Raw genomic sequence first — 17028 nt, forward strand, 5'->3', positions numbered from 1 at the left:
AGGGAATTTATCACCCCTGGAATTTATAATGGCAAATGTATCAGATTTCTGTATGTGACTATGTCTGTTAACATAACTGCTTAGTTTACAAATATGCCTTGTCAGTTTTATATAACAGTGATCTGCTTGTCACCAGGAGTCTCAAGCAGACACCTGTAGGAACAAGAGAAAAAGGCACTGAACAGTGGGATGCAGCAGATCCAGAGACATCATTTTTCTTCTGGCTACTCCTCCCTTCTCCTTGTAAGGGTCTTGGCATTATAGGATGGATACAGCGTACTATTTAGATTTAGCCAGGTGCATGCATGCTCAGTTGAGTCCAACTCTTTGAGACCCTGTGGACTGTAGCCTGCTAGGCTCCTCTGTTCATGGGATTCTCCAGGCTAAAATACTGGAGTGGATTGCCATTTTCTCCTCTAGGGGATCTTCCTAACCCAGGGATCAAACCCGTGTCCATGTCTGCTATGTCTTCTGCATTGCAAGCAGTTTCTCTACCACTTGAGCCACTGGGGAAACCCAGAATCAGAAAGATTTCGCTTCAAATCCCCATTTTGTCATCTCTAAGGGTGTATGACTTTGAGCAAGGATAAAACAACTTTGTGTATTGTTATGAGGATTAAATGAGATAACGTGAACAAATCCAATGGCATGAGTTTCAGCATCCTGTTAATACCTCTGAGGTCACATGAACATTATTAGCTGCATTTCTATAGCTCAATGCCCCTGCCCTGTTTTAGTAGGAAATCCAGTGTTGTACACTGTTCCTCTAACTCAGAGAGTTTCTTCAAAGAGTCTTACAAGTATTTGTACACTGTTCCTAGTTATCACTTGACCATACAAGCTGCGCTGGGATATCATGGTTCTAGCTCTCAGTCTAGTTAGGAGGTGCTTGCTTCTAGGCTGGAACTTATTCCTTTGAATACTGTGTTTATTATTGCCTTTATCTGCAGAGCTGGAAATCTATGACTTGTGGAAGTGAAAGTGAAATGCCAATCCTGTAGCCCAATGCCAGAAATTAACTCCACACAGAATAATACTCCCATGAAGTCTCTCTGTGATGTTCATTTCAGGGATATCCCAGGGCAAACACCTTGGGTTCTGAAGTGTTAACTGAATTTAGTGATCTACCTCTTTTAATTCACTCACAGAGTTATTAATCCAGAGCATCTACTCAATCTGCTGTTGGCTTTTCTAGGAGCCACCTCTGCCATCTGACATTCCAGGCCCTTGGCTGCTTCTTAATTCTGGGTTCTTCCTTACTTTTGGATAAGTTCTCTGTGAAGCCTTCTATTGATCCTCTGCAGTAACTTCATCAGCCTCCCTCCTTTATTCTCCCCTTTCTCTGCCTATCTCCTTCCCTCCATATATATATATGTATATATATGTATATGTATGTATGTGTATACATACACACACACACACACACACCTGTCTCACTTTATCAGCTATGTCTGTGTACTTGTCAGAATTCCTGAAAAAGGGCTCAAATTTGGGTTTTGTTTTTCCCACCTCAAAAGTTCTTTGTAGCTCTGTCTGCACTTACCACTTATTGCTTTCTAAGCTAGAAAGGATAATTGAATCCAAGACCCGAAATAACCAATAGTTAAGAGCCAAGTGACCTTTTGTGTGCCTTCTATTCAAAACGTGTAACTGGCATGCAACTGCTAAGTGTAACTCTTGAGGGCAGAGGAAAGAGGCAGGTTTCCCAGATTCGCTCATCACAAGCACCTTCCCCAGGTCAGGTTCCATCAAGCCTTGCTCCCTATTACATGGTAAGTACCCTGCCCAGTGTCTGGCCCCTAAAAGGTGTTTAATAAATGCAACCAATTCTCATTCCCCTAAAAGCTACTTGGAGGCTCCAGGAAGTGCTTTCCTTTCTGTTAACTCAACTAGAGGTAGAAAAAGTATCTTTCTCTGGACTGCTCACTACCACTTACTAATGGTGCACTTTGAGCACATCACTTGAACTCTGATTGTCAATTTCCTCAGCTCTTCAATGGGAATCAGCAACCTTTGTCCTGCTTACCTCCCAGAGACTTTATAATTATCAAGGCACATGCTTAGAAAACTGTAGCAATACTAGGACAAGATTTCCCAACCTCAGTGCTATTGACATTTTCAGTTCAGTTCAGTCGCTCAGTCGTGTCCAACTCTTTGCGACCCCATGAACCGCAGCACACCAGGCCTCCCTGTCCATCACCAACTCCCAGAGTCCACCTAAACCCATGTCCATTGAGTCAGTGATACCATCCAACCATCTTATCCTCTGTTGTCCCCTTCTCTTCGTACCCTCAATCTTTCCCAGCATTGACATTTTAGGCTAGAAAATATTTGGTGAGGAGCGCTGTCCTGTGCTTTGTAGGTTTAGTAGCATCATGGCCTCTACTAGATGCTTGTAGCACCTTCTCCCTAGTTGTGACAGCTAGAAATTTCTCCAGATATTGTCAAATGTCCCCTAGGGGTTAAAATTCTCTCTGGTTGAGACCCGCTGGTCAGGGCATTTTTATTAATATTGTTGTTGTTTTTGTTGTTGAATTTAAATTCAAAGCAGAGTGTTCCTCTGAAGAACAAGAGCTGACTTGAAGGCGCAGTGGGGCCCCTTCTTGTCTGTGTGAAGAGGGAAGAGACAAGCCTAAACGGTACCACGAGGCTAGTTTGCTTGACCTTGGCTGCATCTCTTTTGGGTCAGGGATAGGAAGATGGTTGAAGGGCAGACAGTGTGCAACTCCTCCTAATCTCCCAAGATCAGATCAACAAGCTGCCTAATCTGTGCAGAGCCCCTGTCTTCCTTCCCCCTCCTGGAGGCCCCGTTCTTGAGCTTTTAATTTGTTTTCACAGCAGTTTGAACAAATTGAATTTGTTAATTAAAGTGGTAAAATGAAATGCTGAGCATTATTGACTAGATGCTAATGCCATTAATGGGACAGAAGGAGAGGGACCCAGGCTGTCAATCGACACACAAATCAGATCAGCAGAGGCCACAGTACAGGCAGCGCCTGAAGGCTGAAGGGACAGACCTATTTATGTGTTATGTGATTTCATCTTTATCAGTCGGGATCTGTAATTGCCAAGACATTCTTTTAGCAAGCAGTTAACTCCTTTGTGCCAGGACTTGTTCTTTGTGCTAAGGATACTGGTGAGTCACACAAAATCCCACCCTCAGGAATCTGAGTGTCTGATGAGGGGAAAACAGAAATGTCACTCTAGCACAACTGAGGGGCTTGAGTTCTGGCTCTGGAGTCAAGAGGTCTGGAGCTCAAGTCCGAACTTGGCCTTTGAGAGTTAGGATAAGTGATTAAGCCTTCAGTTTCTTTTTCTGTAAAATGGGGATGATGATAACAGTACCTATTTCATAGGGCTTCCATGGGGATTAAATGTGCTAACTCAGGTAAAATACTTAACACAGTCCATGACACAGGGTAATAGTAAGAACCATTAGATATTTATTAACAAATATTAGTATAGTATAAAGTTAAACAGATTGGGGGACAGTAGAGGAGAGAGGAGGCTTCCCTGGTGGCTCAGTGGTAAAGAGCCCCTCTGCCAATGCAGGAGATGGGCTTGATCCCTGGGTCAGAAAGATCCCCTAGAGAAGGAAATGGCAACCCACTCCAGTATCCTTGCCTGGGAAATCCCACAGACAGAGGAGCCTGGTGGGCTACAGTCCAGGGGTCACAAAGAGTCGGACATCACTGAGCAGCTGAGCATAAGCACCAGCATGAGAGAAAAAAAAAGGGTTAGATCTGCTGTGGAGAGATTAAGGAGCCTTTGAATGTGACATTTGGAGTTTGGCATTCCAGATGGAGAAATGGGAGAAGGACTTCAGAGAGGAATACATGCAAGATTATGCACAAAGACAAATGCCCAATTTAGCTTGGAATGGTAGAAGTCTGTGGGGACAGCCAGCAGCTAGGTTTGAATGACACCCTAATCTCATTCTCACCTCGGCCTTCAAGCTGCTGGGTGCCCTACTTGGACTACGCCCCCACTCCTTCTTTTTTTCATTCTCAGCTTAAATGTCACCTCCTCAGAGAAGCTATCCCCAAATACCCATTTTAAATTAGCTCATCCTGTTCTCTAATAGAACCCGGAGTTTCCCCTTTACAGAACTTATTATAATTTATAATTACTTATTTTATCTGCTTGTTTACTTAATTAAGTTCTGTCTCTCACCAGGCTATGACTTTATCATGGGAGAGACCATGTTTGTTTGTTTTTTCCACTGGATCATCAGTTCCCAGCATAATACAGAGTCTGGCATATACAGACCTTAGTATTTGTTGAATGGATGATTGAGTCATGTACCAAAAATAGGCAGTAAGGCATAAGTGCTTTGACTTGCATAAAACCTACTCATTTTGGTCAATGATAAATACATATTGATGAATCGTTTGTTAATCAAAAAAGGAGCTAATAATTGTTGAGCACCTACTATGAGCCTTTAATGCATTATTAATGCACTTTAAATGCATTATTTCTTTTTTTATTCTTTTTTTTTCCATTTATTTTTATTAGTTGGAGGCTAATTACTTTACAATATTGTAGTGGTTTTTGCCATACATTGACATGAATCAGCCATGGATTTATATGTGTTCCCCATCCTGAACCCCCCTCCCACCTTCCTCCCCATCCCATCCATCTGGGTCATCCCAGTGCACCAGCCCCGAACACTTGTCTCATGCATCCAACCTGGGCTGGTGATCTGTTTCACACTTGATAATATACATGTTTCAATGCTGTTCTGTCAGATCATCCCACCCTCGCCTTCTCCCATAGAGTCCAAAAGTCAGTTCTATACATCTGTGTCTCTTTTTCTGTCTTACATATAGGGTTATCGTTACCATCTTTCTACATTCCATATATATGCGTTAGTATACTGTATTGGTGTTTGTCTTTCTGGCTTATCTCACTCTGTATAATGGGCTCCGGTTTCATCCATCTCATTAGAACTGATTCAAATGAATTATTTTTAATGACTGAGTAATATTCCATGGTGTATATGTACCATAGCTTCCTTATCCATTCGTCTGCTGATGGGCATCTAGATTGCTTCCATGTCCTGGCTATTATAAACAGTGCTGCAATGAACATTGGGGTGCACGTGTCTCTTTCAATTCTGGTTTCCTCAGTGTGTGTGCCCAGGAGTGGGATTGCAGGGTAGTATGGCAGTTCTATTTCCAGTTTTTTTAAGGAATCTCCACACTGTTCTCCATAGTGGCTGTACTACTTTGCATTCCCACCAACAGTGTAAGAGGGTTCCCTTTTCTCCACACCCTCTCCAGCATTTATTGCTTGTAGACTTTTGGATAGCAGCCATCCTGACTGGCGTGTAATGGTACCTCTTTGTGGTTTTGATTTGCATTTCTCTGATAGTGAGTGATGTTGAGCATCTTTTCATGTGTTTGTTAGCCATCTGTATGTCTTCTTTGGAGAAATGTCTGTTTAGATCTTTGGCCCATTTTTTGATTGGGTCATTTATTTTTCTGGAATTGAGCTTCAGAAGTTGCTTGTATATTTTTGAGATTAATCCTCTGTCTGTTTCTTCATTTGCTATTATTTTCTCCCATTCTGAAGGCTGTCTTTTCACCTTGCTTATAGTTTCCTTTGTAGTGCAAAAGCTTTTAAGTTTAATTCAGTCCCATTTGTTTAGTTTTGCTTTTATTTCCAATATTCTGGGAGGTGGGTCATAGAGGATCTTGCTGTGATTTATGTCCAAGAGTGTTTTGCCTATGTTCTCCTCTAGGAATTTTATAGTTTCTGGTCTTACATTTAGATCTTTAATCCATTTTGAGTTTATTTTTGTGTATGATGTTAGAAAGTGTTTTAGTTTCATTCTTTTACAAGTGGTTGACCAGTTTTCCCAGCACCACATGTTAAAGAGGTTGTCTTTTTTCCATTGGATATTCTTGCCTCCTTTGTCAAAGATAAGGTGTCCATAACTTTGTGGATTTATCTCTGGACTTTCTATTTTGTTCCGTTGATCTATATTTCTGTCTTTGTGCCAGTACCATACTGTCTGGATGACTGTGGCTTTGTAGTAGAGTCTGAAGTCAGGCAGGTTGATTCCTCCAGTTCCATTCTTCTTTCTCAAGATTGCTTTGGCTATTCGAGGTTTTTTGTATTTCCATACAAATTGTGAAATTATTTGTTCTAGTTCTGTGAAGAATACTGTTGGTAGCTTGATAGGGATTGCACTGAATCTATAGATTGCTTTCGGTAGTATACTCATTTTCACAATATGGATTCTTCCAATCCATGAACACAGTATATTTCTCCATATATTTGTGTCCTCTTTGATTTTTTTCATCAGTGTTTTATAGTTTTCAAAGTATAGGTCTTTTGTTTCTTTAGGTAGATATACTCCTAAGTATTTTATTCTTTTTGTTGCAATGGTAAATGGTATTGTTTCCTTAATTTCTCTTTCTGTTTTCTCATTGTTAGTGTATAGGAATGCAAGGGATTTCTGTGTGTTAATTTTATATCCTGCAACTTTACTATATTCATTGATTAGCTCTAGTAAGTTTCTGGTAGGGTCTTTAGGATTTTCTACTTAGAGGATCATGTCATCTGCAAACAGTGAAAGTTTTACTTCTTCTTTTCCTTTCTGGATTCCTTTTATTTCTTTTTCTGCTCTGATTGCTGTGGCCAAAACTTCCAAAACCATGTTGAATAGTAGTGGTGAGAGTGGGCACCCTTGTCTTGTTCCTGATTTTAGGGGAAATGCTTTCAGTTTTTCACCATTGAGGGTGATGCTTGCTGTGGGTTTGTCATATATAGCTTTTATTATGTTGAGGTATGTTCCTTCTATTCCTGCTTTCTGGAGAGTTTTTATCCAGGTGCTCTACACAATCAGAGAAACTTCTCTAGTAACAAACTATAGAAATGATCCCTGAAAGTATAGTCTTAAATGCATTATTTCTAACTCTTCCAATAACCTTAGCAAGTAGATATTATAGTCTCAATTTTAAGCATGAGGAAACTGAGACTCAGATAAGTTAGGTTACTTGCCCAAAGGCACCATGCTAAGTGGGAGCAGTGCAATTAAAACCCAGGTGTGTTTGCCTTCCACACCAGTGCTTTAGAAAGCCTAAAGGTCAAGAAATGTCACCAAACCCTTGGCAGCTGGGACCATGAGAGGGCTAAGAGGTAGGAAGGGGTACCAAGGTGGGCCAGAGGGCCGTGGGAAAATAGTTTTGTATACAAAATTTTAGCAGGGAATTTTTAAAACCTCTCTTCCAGTTCAGGAATGGTTCTTAGAAAAATGAAAAAAAATTAAAACTCTGTTTACAAATAGCTGGGTTCATATGGACAAATTCTTGGTTGTGGTTACTAAAATATTACTTTTAGTCATTTGCACTGAAGTTCCTTATAACACAATGTGTTTTGAGCCTCCTGGATGAAATCAAATGCTGATCCTTAAACACTTGAGATTGAAATCTGAATGAAGAGCTAATCAAAGATGCAACACCATATCTGCTGCTTACTTGTGACAACTGAAGAACCGCTGAAGGAAGAAGAGGGAGTGACAGCTAGTGGATATGGGGTTTTGGTGGGAGGGGTTGATTAAAATGTTCTATAACTGAATGTGGTGAAAATGAAAGTGCAAGTCTGTCAGTCGTGTCTGACTGTTTGCAACCCTATGGACTATATAGTCCATGGAATTCTCCAGGTCAGAATACTGGAGTGGGTAGCCTTTCCCTTCTCCAGGGGATCTTCCCAACCCAGTGATCTAACCCAGGTATCCCGCATTGCAGGCAGATTCTTTACCAGCTGAGCCACAAGGGAAACCCAAGAATACTGGAGTGGGTAGCCTATCCCTTCTCCAGCAGATCTTCCTGACCCAAGAATTGAACTGGGGTCTCCTGCATTGCAGGCAGATTCTTTACCAACTGATCTATCAGGGAATGTGGTGATGGCTGTTTAAATCTGTGATTGTATTAAAAATCATTCACTCACCATGTAATTGTATTCATACACCATGAATTGTATGGTATGTGAAATATATCTCAAAAAATCTGTGATACTATTTTAAAAGAAAAAAAAAATGTCACCAGGAAACCAAAAACCCAAGGTCCTGAGGACTGTGGAAGATGACAACAGTGATTGTGAAGGGCCCAGTTCCATTCCTGGTTGGGGAAATGATATCCACATCCTGAGTGGTGCAACCAAAAACAAAACAAGCAAAAACAACAAAGAGTACAAAGCTCTACCCAGATGTAAAAGATGCTAGGTTTTGTAGTCATCATTAAGGGACAGTCCCAACAACCCATGATTCTAAGTCAGAGTGGATTTCCCAAGTTTTCCCATAAATTTGCTGAGGAACCTTGGGAAAGTCACTTAAGCTGAGACTCAGTTTCCTCATATATGTGTTGTGTGCCCTTAGCATGGTTTTCTGAGAATATAGTAAGATGGATAAAGGAAGAAGTTCTTTGCAAACAAACTATAAATGTCTCTTCACTCTTATTTGCAAATAAAAGACTGGGATGATTCATTCTTACCCCAGTAGCCAAGAATTTGTCATAGCCAGATTGGGTGTTGGCTACTACAACACCAGCAAGTTCTTGAGGACTCAAAGCTGCTTCAGTGTTAGAATTACACACCAAAGTGCAGTTCTCTCAAACTGTGTTGGGCTGAGGGAACTGTAAGGGCCCGTTGGGCCTGACACTCAAACAGCACTCTTACCACAAACCTGCCTCTAGCTGGCTTTTCATGGCTCTTTGGGGCTCAGATAAGATCTCTGCGAAGCTTAGCCAGGCCTGTGGATTGTTATCATAGAGGGAGACTTCCCAAAAGAGCATCCTAAGGAGAGGAAAGATATTAAGCAACTGTGGAAGGCAAATGCTCCCACTTTACCAGAAGAGAAAGTAGATTTATTCTACTTTTTATAAGACCAGAGAATGTGACTTTACTCCTGGATGTGGGGTTTGAAGAAGTCATTGAATTATTCCTCTACTCTCTATCCACAATCAGACCAACTGAGAGATGGACTCAGGCATCAGGTAAATAACCACTTACAAAAGCTACATTGGAAAACATGGCTGAAATGTGTTGAGTCAATTCAGTTGTGTCTGACTTTTTGCAACCCTATAGACTGTAGCCTGCCATGCTCCTCAGTCCATGGGATTCTCTAGGCAAGAATACTGAAGTGGGTTGCCATTTTCTCCTCCAGGGCATGGCTGAAATGGGTGGCAACAAATACTCCGTCCTAGAAGCCTGTCTGCCTCCCTGGTCACAGGCAGCAAGGGGGCAGAGCACAGAGGGGGTAGAACTAAGTGTGTGCTCTTTGTAGACAGGCTAATTCCAGAGACAGGGAGTACAAGCTGAGCCTCAACTGCTAGTTCACCCACTGTCATCCTTGGATAAGTTGCTCCTACTCCTCTAAGGAGACTCCAGTAAAGTAAAGGATGTGGTAGAGTGGGGTGGGAAGGCAGAATGTTATTCTAGTAGGGCTTCCTCCATGTTGAAACATATCTAGAGCCAATGGGGAGATACTTGGAGTGTTTTAAGCAGGACAATTACAGAGTAAAATTTATAATACATTTTGGAAACAGAACTCTATGAAATGAGTAAGAGATTAATTTGGATCCAAATATAAGGGATATTGGTATAATTTCATGACTTCATAACTGCACAGCAAACTGTAAACCAAAACTGATTAATTAACCCAACACTGCTGACTCATTTGAACTCCCAGAACTTAGTTTGTTCAACATCTTTTTTTGAATGAAGGACCAATTGAAGTTATGAAATAGAAGGTTGGCTTTTAGAGATGAAGTGCAAGACTCAGTGATTTTGATCAGCATACCAGAGGTATGATCATAAAGGGGAAGAGGGAGAAATTTGGCTAACACAAGAGAAGACAGAGTTGAGACCTCAAGAAACTTGGAGCCAAGGACTGAGTAGAACAAAGTGAAATTAAATTTTAGATGCTCAGACTCAGAACTAAGGCAGCGGCCACAGGAGTGGAGAGGACAGGAACTGTCTGAAGGATTCTTTGGAGACTGGTTGTGGGGATAAAGGTGACTAAAGTGTCTTAGAGGACTCCAAAGTTTCCAGCTTAAGGAATCAAGTGGGTGGTGCTGCCCTTTACTGAGACAGGGAACACTAGAGAAGAACATTCTCATTCCTTTCACCTATGTCTAAGGTGAACATATAATTTATCCCACAAATTTCACTTTTCAGAATGAAAGATGGTACCATTAATAATTGCATTGAAACAACAGATATATATATAACACATTCATGCCTACATATATATGTATATGTACTCACCCTACCTTGCTGCCCTGATCAGTGCGTGCTCTGGTTCCTTAATGCAGTCTTTTACTAAGCCCCTGGAAACCTTCTGTTGAGTGACACTCTACCTGGCATGATGACTGAGTGTCCCCAACCCATCCTCTCCTCTCTACTGAAAGCTGTGTCTCTCTGTCAGCCCCCAGACACATACATTATTGAATCATTCAGCCTGGAGTCTCCAGGGATGTGGAAACTATTCTCAATCCTTTACCGTTAGATAAACATTAGGGGAAAGAAAGAGAATTAAACCTTTCTGCAGCTCCCCAGGGGCACTTACCAAAATAGGCTACCTCGTCAAAACAGCATCTAACTAAATGGGTGAGCAACATCAACGAGGGAACCTGGGGCGAGAGGCAAGGGCTCCTGCTGAGAAAGCATCCAGGGGAACCAGGAAGATGCAGATCATCCTGGGATGCAGTCCCAGGCCTGGGACTAAGGAGGGCAGAGCTTAACCAGGGAAAGACCCCACCTGTAAAATATCTGTAGTACTCCCTAGTTTCCCAGTGTCCCATCTGCCAAATACTTTTAATCTTTAGCAGAAGTCTGAGAGGGAGGCAGAAGTAATTACTAACCCTATTTAATGATACTGGAAACTGGTCAGAGCTATAGTAACTTGCCTGTGGTCACACAGGGCTGCCTTTTATTAGTACACAAGGCTAGTTGTAGGAATAGGGTTCTCTAAACTCAGGAAGATGTGGGTGACACTTTGGGGAAGAGGGAGTATACTCACAAGAGTCAAGACTGATGGATAAAAGCTATAGTAAGCAGATTCCAGTTTAATAAAGAAAGAAGTTATCTGTCTACTAGATTGATATGGGCTGTCACGTAAGGTAGTGAACTCCCTGTCCCTGGAGGAGTTTAAGCAGAGGTTGGATAACAGTTATATTTTAGAAGAAATTCTCTGTGTTAAACAAGAGGTTAAACTAATGATCTCTAAGATTTTCTATTTTCTAAATATTTATTGAACATCTACCATATGTACACATATACATATATAAATATGCATATATTTTATTTTTGGAACAACCTTGCAAAGTAGAGATTCTGTTTAACTCTGTTTACTAGAAAGAATAACTTTGACTCAGAGGTGGTAATACACAGAATTTTTGGTGCTCGTTCAGTCCTTTCTTTAAAGTAAATCACATAAATCTTTTGTTTAAAGTAGTAAAGAGGAGAAAAGGTAAGTCTTTTTCTGGCATGTAAGATTACTAAATGTTGTTTTTAAAGCTTCTCTGTGTGTTCATATTTATGTGTTTCTTTGGACTGCAGTGAAACATTGTTTTGGGTTTTTTGTGGGGGCTTTTTGTGAAGGAGCCCTGGGAGGCTTAAAAAAAATTACCTGAAGAATTTTACCTCTAGAAAAACACTCATTAAAAAGGTTCACAGCAGAAAATAGCAGAAAAGTAACCTTTGTCATTTCTTGCCACAGCTAAGAAATTCTTACAGTTTTACAAGGGTCACTCTGTGCCATGCTTGGCACAGACTTTTCAAAAATACTCTTAAACCAATTCTTGAGATACTTCATTTTTTAACCTGCATTTAGGCTAACTTCTGTACACGGTTTCCCTGGCAACCATGTAATTTCAGGAAACAATGCCTTTCTCTTGGGTCTCATTTCCAGCAAGTATGCAACCAGAAAAAATTTTTTTGTCTTCATAACATTAAAAGAAGATCTGTGATCCTTTGACAGCTGAAGAAATGCTCAGAAATATCATCTCCCTTCTTACAATTCAAGAAGTAACAGCGCTTTTCCATTTCTGAACATTCCCTTTCCATTAATTTAATATAACTCTTTTGTATGTAAAGTCAAAATTTGACTGAAGGAATGCATTTTTTAAGTGTAAGAGAAACATCAGGAATACTGTTTTCTTCCTCAACCCCATGGTCTGTGAAATTACCAAGGTTTAATTGAACTTGCAAAGCTTTTCTTTTGTGGAAGACATACATACCATCCTGTACACCTATCTCTCATCTATGTCCGGGAGTAGCCAAGCATCAGGCAGACAGGAAGGAGGCAGGCAGCCTGGTCGTGCGCTGGTGAAATTTCAGTTACATGCTGCCTTGGGGTAGAGATGGGGAGTACCCCTGAGCCAACAGAGTCAACAGAGCCACTAGAGCTTTGCTTCCCCTGAGCAAAGCCCCTAGAGTCTCCTTCAATGGGAAACCTAAGCTTCCCTTGGACTCATTCCCATAGTCTTTCCTGAAAGGGATGGGCGGATGGGAGTCCGAAGGAGGGGAAGGTATATTTATTCATTCCTTCAATCAGCCAACAAATGGACACATAAACAAATACGTGATGTGGTATCAGATGCTATGAAGAAAAATGCAGTAGAATAAGAGAGAGCAGGATGAAGGCTATTTCGGGGGGATGGACAGGGAAAGCTCTCTAAGTAGGTGACATTTAACAAAGACCTGAATGACGTGAGGGAGTAAGAGGATACATGGGGGGAGGCATATTTGTGTACACTTAGTATCTTGTCTTAGCTGCACAATGGCCCTGTGAAAGCAGAATAATTATTCCCACTTTTATGGATGAAGGAATCTGATTGGCTCCCAAACCTGCCACATTACTGTCTACAGACTTTGTAAATCTTTCAATGTGACACTTAAATGTCTTTGTATTGGAGTTTTTGCTTAAGTTTTTGAGTAAACTGACATTCAAGGTCTTTTCTAGGTCATCATACATTGGTATCTATGTCTCTATAGCATCTTTTGGCCCCCATGAAAAAATTTAAAGAAATATTTGAGTAATATTTGTTGTGATGACAATTTCCTCATCCAAAAAAAATAAGTACGGCTAATACTATCTACCTCACAGTGCTGTTGTGAGGATTAAATTCTATTATGTATATAAAATACTTAACAAATGTTAGCTTTATAGCATACCTTCAGCAATAGTAGCTGCTGTTATTGTTGACATCCTAGATCTGCCATGAAATTCCTACGCAACCTTGGGTAAGTCACTTAGCCTCTGGCAAAGTGCCTACTTATTAATGGAAGACATTTAATAAATAATTATTGAGTAAATGATTGATTGAATGAATGAATGAATGTTAACCACCGTCGCCTTTGATTTCTGTTTTATGGAGTAAAAGAGTTAGATTGAAATGTGATGACAAAATATTTACAACATTCCATACACAAGCCCTCTCACATGTGTAATCTATTTTAATCAGTACAACTAGTACATGGGCATTTACCCAACTAACCCCTTAACTGACCAATGAGGAATTTGAGGTTAATAAACAGAAGAGGATCTACCCCCTGTAATAAAGCAAGTCTTAGTGCTATTATGCTTCATCCTAAAATAACTGTGAACATGAATTATTTAGCCATACAGAGGTTTAACTCACTGAAATGAAGTTGGCTCTCCAGATTGCTATTATGAAGCTCTGTTATAGGCAAATAATGTTGGGAGGCAACAAAACCTTAAAGATAGGAGACATTAATAACTTAATGGCAACACATCTGACATTTTTTTTAAAAAATCCTGTTTTCTCTGGGCCAGTTCAGAGGGAATAGAGAGAGGAAGGTTGGAACTGTCATTGGGTAAGAAAGAAAGAAGTAGGAAATCTTCTCCAGATGGCAGCGTATGCCAAGCAAAAGCCAGGTTTGTGAATTGAGAGGAAGCCTGAGCTAAGCCCTTAATCCCTTACACATGTCTAGTCTTTTCAAGTTTACAAAACTCCTTGCTGAGTGTGATCATACTTGGGCCCAAGTGTATCACTAAGTAGAGGGGGGCTGAAGAGGTTGATGTAGCCGAAGGGGTGCTCCAAAAGACCAGCCAGGCATCCAGATCTAGTGCTATGGGGGCATGGTGGTTCCAGACCTCGAATTACAGCTCAGGATATTTAAGTTGGGCAGGAGACGGTCCTGCCCTGTGAGTTGGCACACATCTGGTAGCACTGCCCAGGGGCCTCTGCATAGGCCCACGTGATCAAGACCACTTTCTGGGATCTTTCCTTGAGGTGATCTTCCACAATAAAATCAGAGAAGCCCAAGATCAGCATGGTGCTGATTATCAAGTCTGATTGATATAAAGAAGAAAATGAGTCATGAGGTTAGACGCCCAGAGTATCTCTAGGAAATTAGGATTCAGAAGTGGGTCGAGGCAAGTGTTTCCAGGACAAACTGTAACTGGTGATGGTGTGGGAGTGCCACATTTCAACACCGACAATTCTGTTAATACATAGCATATTAGGTGTTGAGAATACAGTAATGAGTAGGTTTCACTGTCTCTGCCTTCATGGAGTTTACAGTTAAGATAGGAATTACAGGAATTAATTTCGCATATTGTTATAAACCATAAAAGGTACTACAGATGAGAAGCCTTATCACAGAACATAATAGGAAGACCTGATATGATTTCCAAAATCAAGGATGATACTGCTGAGGAAGTGATTTTTGATCTAAGATATGAAAGATATGCTGATTTTTATCAAAGGAGCAGGTGGGAAGTGATAGAGAGAATTGCTCCAGAAAAGAGAACAGTGGTAGCAAAGACCAAAGATCAAGAGAGAGGGTGGCATGTTTCAGAACTGAAAGGATGCGTAACTGAAGCAAAGATACTGAGGGAAAGATGAGGCTCAAGAGGTTGGTGTGGCCAGACTATGCAGGACACAGGGCTTCTTAGGCCATGGAAACATTTTAACCTTTTACCTCAGAGACTGAGAAGCCATTGTGTAAAGAATTAAGGATCTGATTTTAATTTTAAAGGAATCTCTTTTGTGTCAAGAATGGATCGGGGGTCTCCCTGGTGATCCAGTGGTAAAGGATCCACCTGCCAATGCAAGGGATGTGAGTTTGATCCCTGATCTGGGAAGATTCTACATGCTACAGGGCAACTAAGCCCCTGTGCCACAACTATTGAGCCCATGCGCTGCGACTACTGAAGCCTCTACACCCTAGAGGCTGTGCTTCGCAACAAGAGAAACCACCACAATGAGAAGCCTGGGCGCAGCAACTAGAGCATAGCCCCTGCTCACCACAACTAGAGAAAGCCTGTGTATAGTGGCGGAAATACAGCACTGCCAATAAATAAGTCAATAAAATTATATATATATAAAGGATGGATTGGAAGTATGCTGAACTATGCAGACTCAGAGACTTACCAGCGAAAAGAAAGCAAGAGAAGGACCCAGATCTGGAGAAAGTTTTGGGCAAATGTAGGCTAGTGACAGAACTAATCTAAACTACTCTAAGCAACTATTGAGGACCAGGCTCTGGTCTGAGAGTAAAGAACACTATAATATTGTAAAGTAATTAGCCTCCAACTAATAAAAATAAATGGGGGGAAAAAAATCAAAAGCCAGGGAGTAAAATTAACAAAAGCAACATCAGGAAAAATGATAAAGTTCTCATCAAAAAAAAAAAAAGAACTGAAATGACACACAGTGTAACCTCACAGAACCTATGAGCAGTGAGAGGACTTTGCAGGAAAATAAATCTTTTAGTTCAGCAAATTCACATACCAAACAATGTGCTAGGCGTGTTTTCTCTGGTGTCTATTATTTCATTTAAATTTGCATCGCCATCATTTGAGGAAGAGCTATCAATTATTATACCACTTTTCCAGGTGAGAAAACTGAAGCTCAGCAAGATTAAGTGACTCAGCCAAGAGATTCCAACCAGTAAATGGAACCGAAATTTGTGCCGAGTTCATTGGATTCCAAGTCCAGTGATCCCACGCTTCACCACTCTCTTTAAAAAGTGGTATCAAATGCTAGGAAAATAGTACGCCTAAGGGAAAAAGAGACCTATGGACACAGCTGACTCTGTAACATAACTAACTTACCATGGAATTGCAAGCAGAACTTTATTACATTTGTGTGTGTGTGTGTGTGCCAAGGGTCTAAATTGAGCCCCAGGTCCATCTGACCCAACCATCTCCTTCCAGGAATGCATATTAAAATTGGGGTGAGAGCCCAGAACAGTCAGATTCTGTCTCAAGGCACCCGTGCCAAGATTCCAGTTGAAATTTTTAATTGAGTTCAAGCTCCTGTAAATGGGGATTCACTAATCCGAATGTTGATTAAGCTTTCATTCTTGCTGCAGTTGGAGCCATGTGACTCTAATCCTGTGCTTCAGCCGTGGGGCCGGCTATTCCCTCTCACACTGTGCTGACTTCCCCCACCCACCAGCCAGCGGGGGCTTCTCGCAGACATTTGTGCCAATAGAGAAGGTTGCATTCTTGGTTCACGTGCCAAAGCTCTTAACCCAGATGGATTCATGGCTTTTGAATCATGATCAGACCTTGAGCTGCACATTAAAAAAAAAAAACAAAAAAACACAACTTTCTAAATAATAAATGAAACATGTACATTCAGATATTATTATGATGGTGGCTGACTGCTGTGGCCTTCTGATCCTCAACTGTGGAGCCACACCCGTAGCCACAGAAGAAACTCATAGTAGGCACTCTTAGTGGTTAAAAAGCAGGTTTGGGCTTGAATCTTAGCACTGATCACAGTCACTCTGAGACACTGGCGTTCAGTCCATTGGGTTTAATCCTCAGCGACTCTATCAGTTTTGAGGAGAGGCCCAGTGCAATACTTCACACACTTGCCAAGAGCCAGTTAGTTCCTTTCCCTTCTATCTGCTCAGCCAGAATGACCTTCTCGCTCACTGGCCCTTACCCTCCCCTTCAATGTGACTGTCACCCATACTCTTTCTTAAGACTTCATCCTTACTCCACACACCCATATATTGTCTCTGAAGGAAAAACCTGTCTTA

The 17028-nt window shown here is 41.1% G+C and overlaps 1 protein-coding gene and 1 pseudogene across 1 annotated transcript in view; one reads left to right on the forward strand and one right to left on the reverse strand.

The window, feature by feature from the left end:
* AGBL4 (AGBL carboxypeptidase 4) overlaps positions 1-17028 on the forward strand; it is a 1406543-nt gene that overhangs the window by 957580 nt on the left and 431935 nt on the right. The gene's annotated exons all lie outside the window — the stretch shown is intronic.
* LOC122678409 lies at positions 6830-6905 on the reverse strand (annotated as a pseudogene).

The sequence above is a fragment of the Cervus elaphus genome, chromosome 20, assembly GCF_910594005.1.
Source record: "Cervus elaphus chromosome 20, mCerEla1.1, whole genome shotgun sequence".
Taxonomy (NCBI): domain Eukaryota; kingdom Metazoa; phylum Chordata; class Mammalia; order Artiodactyla; family Cervidae; genus Cervus; species Cervus elaphus.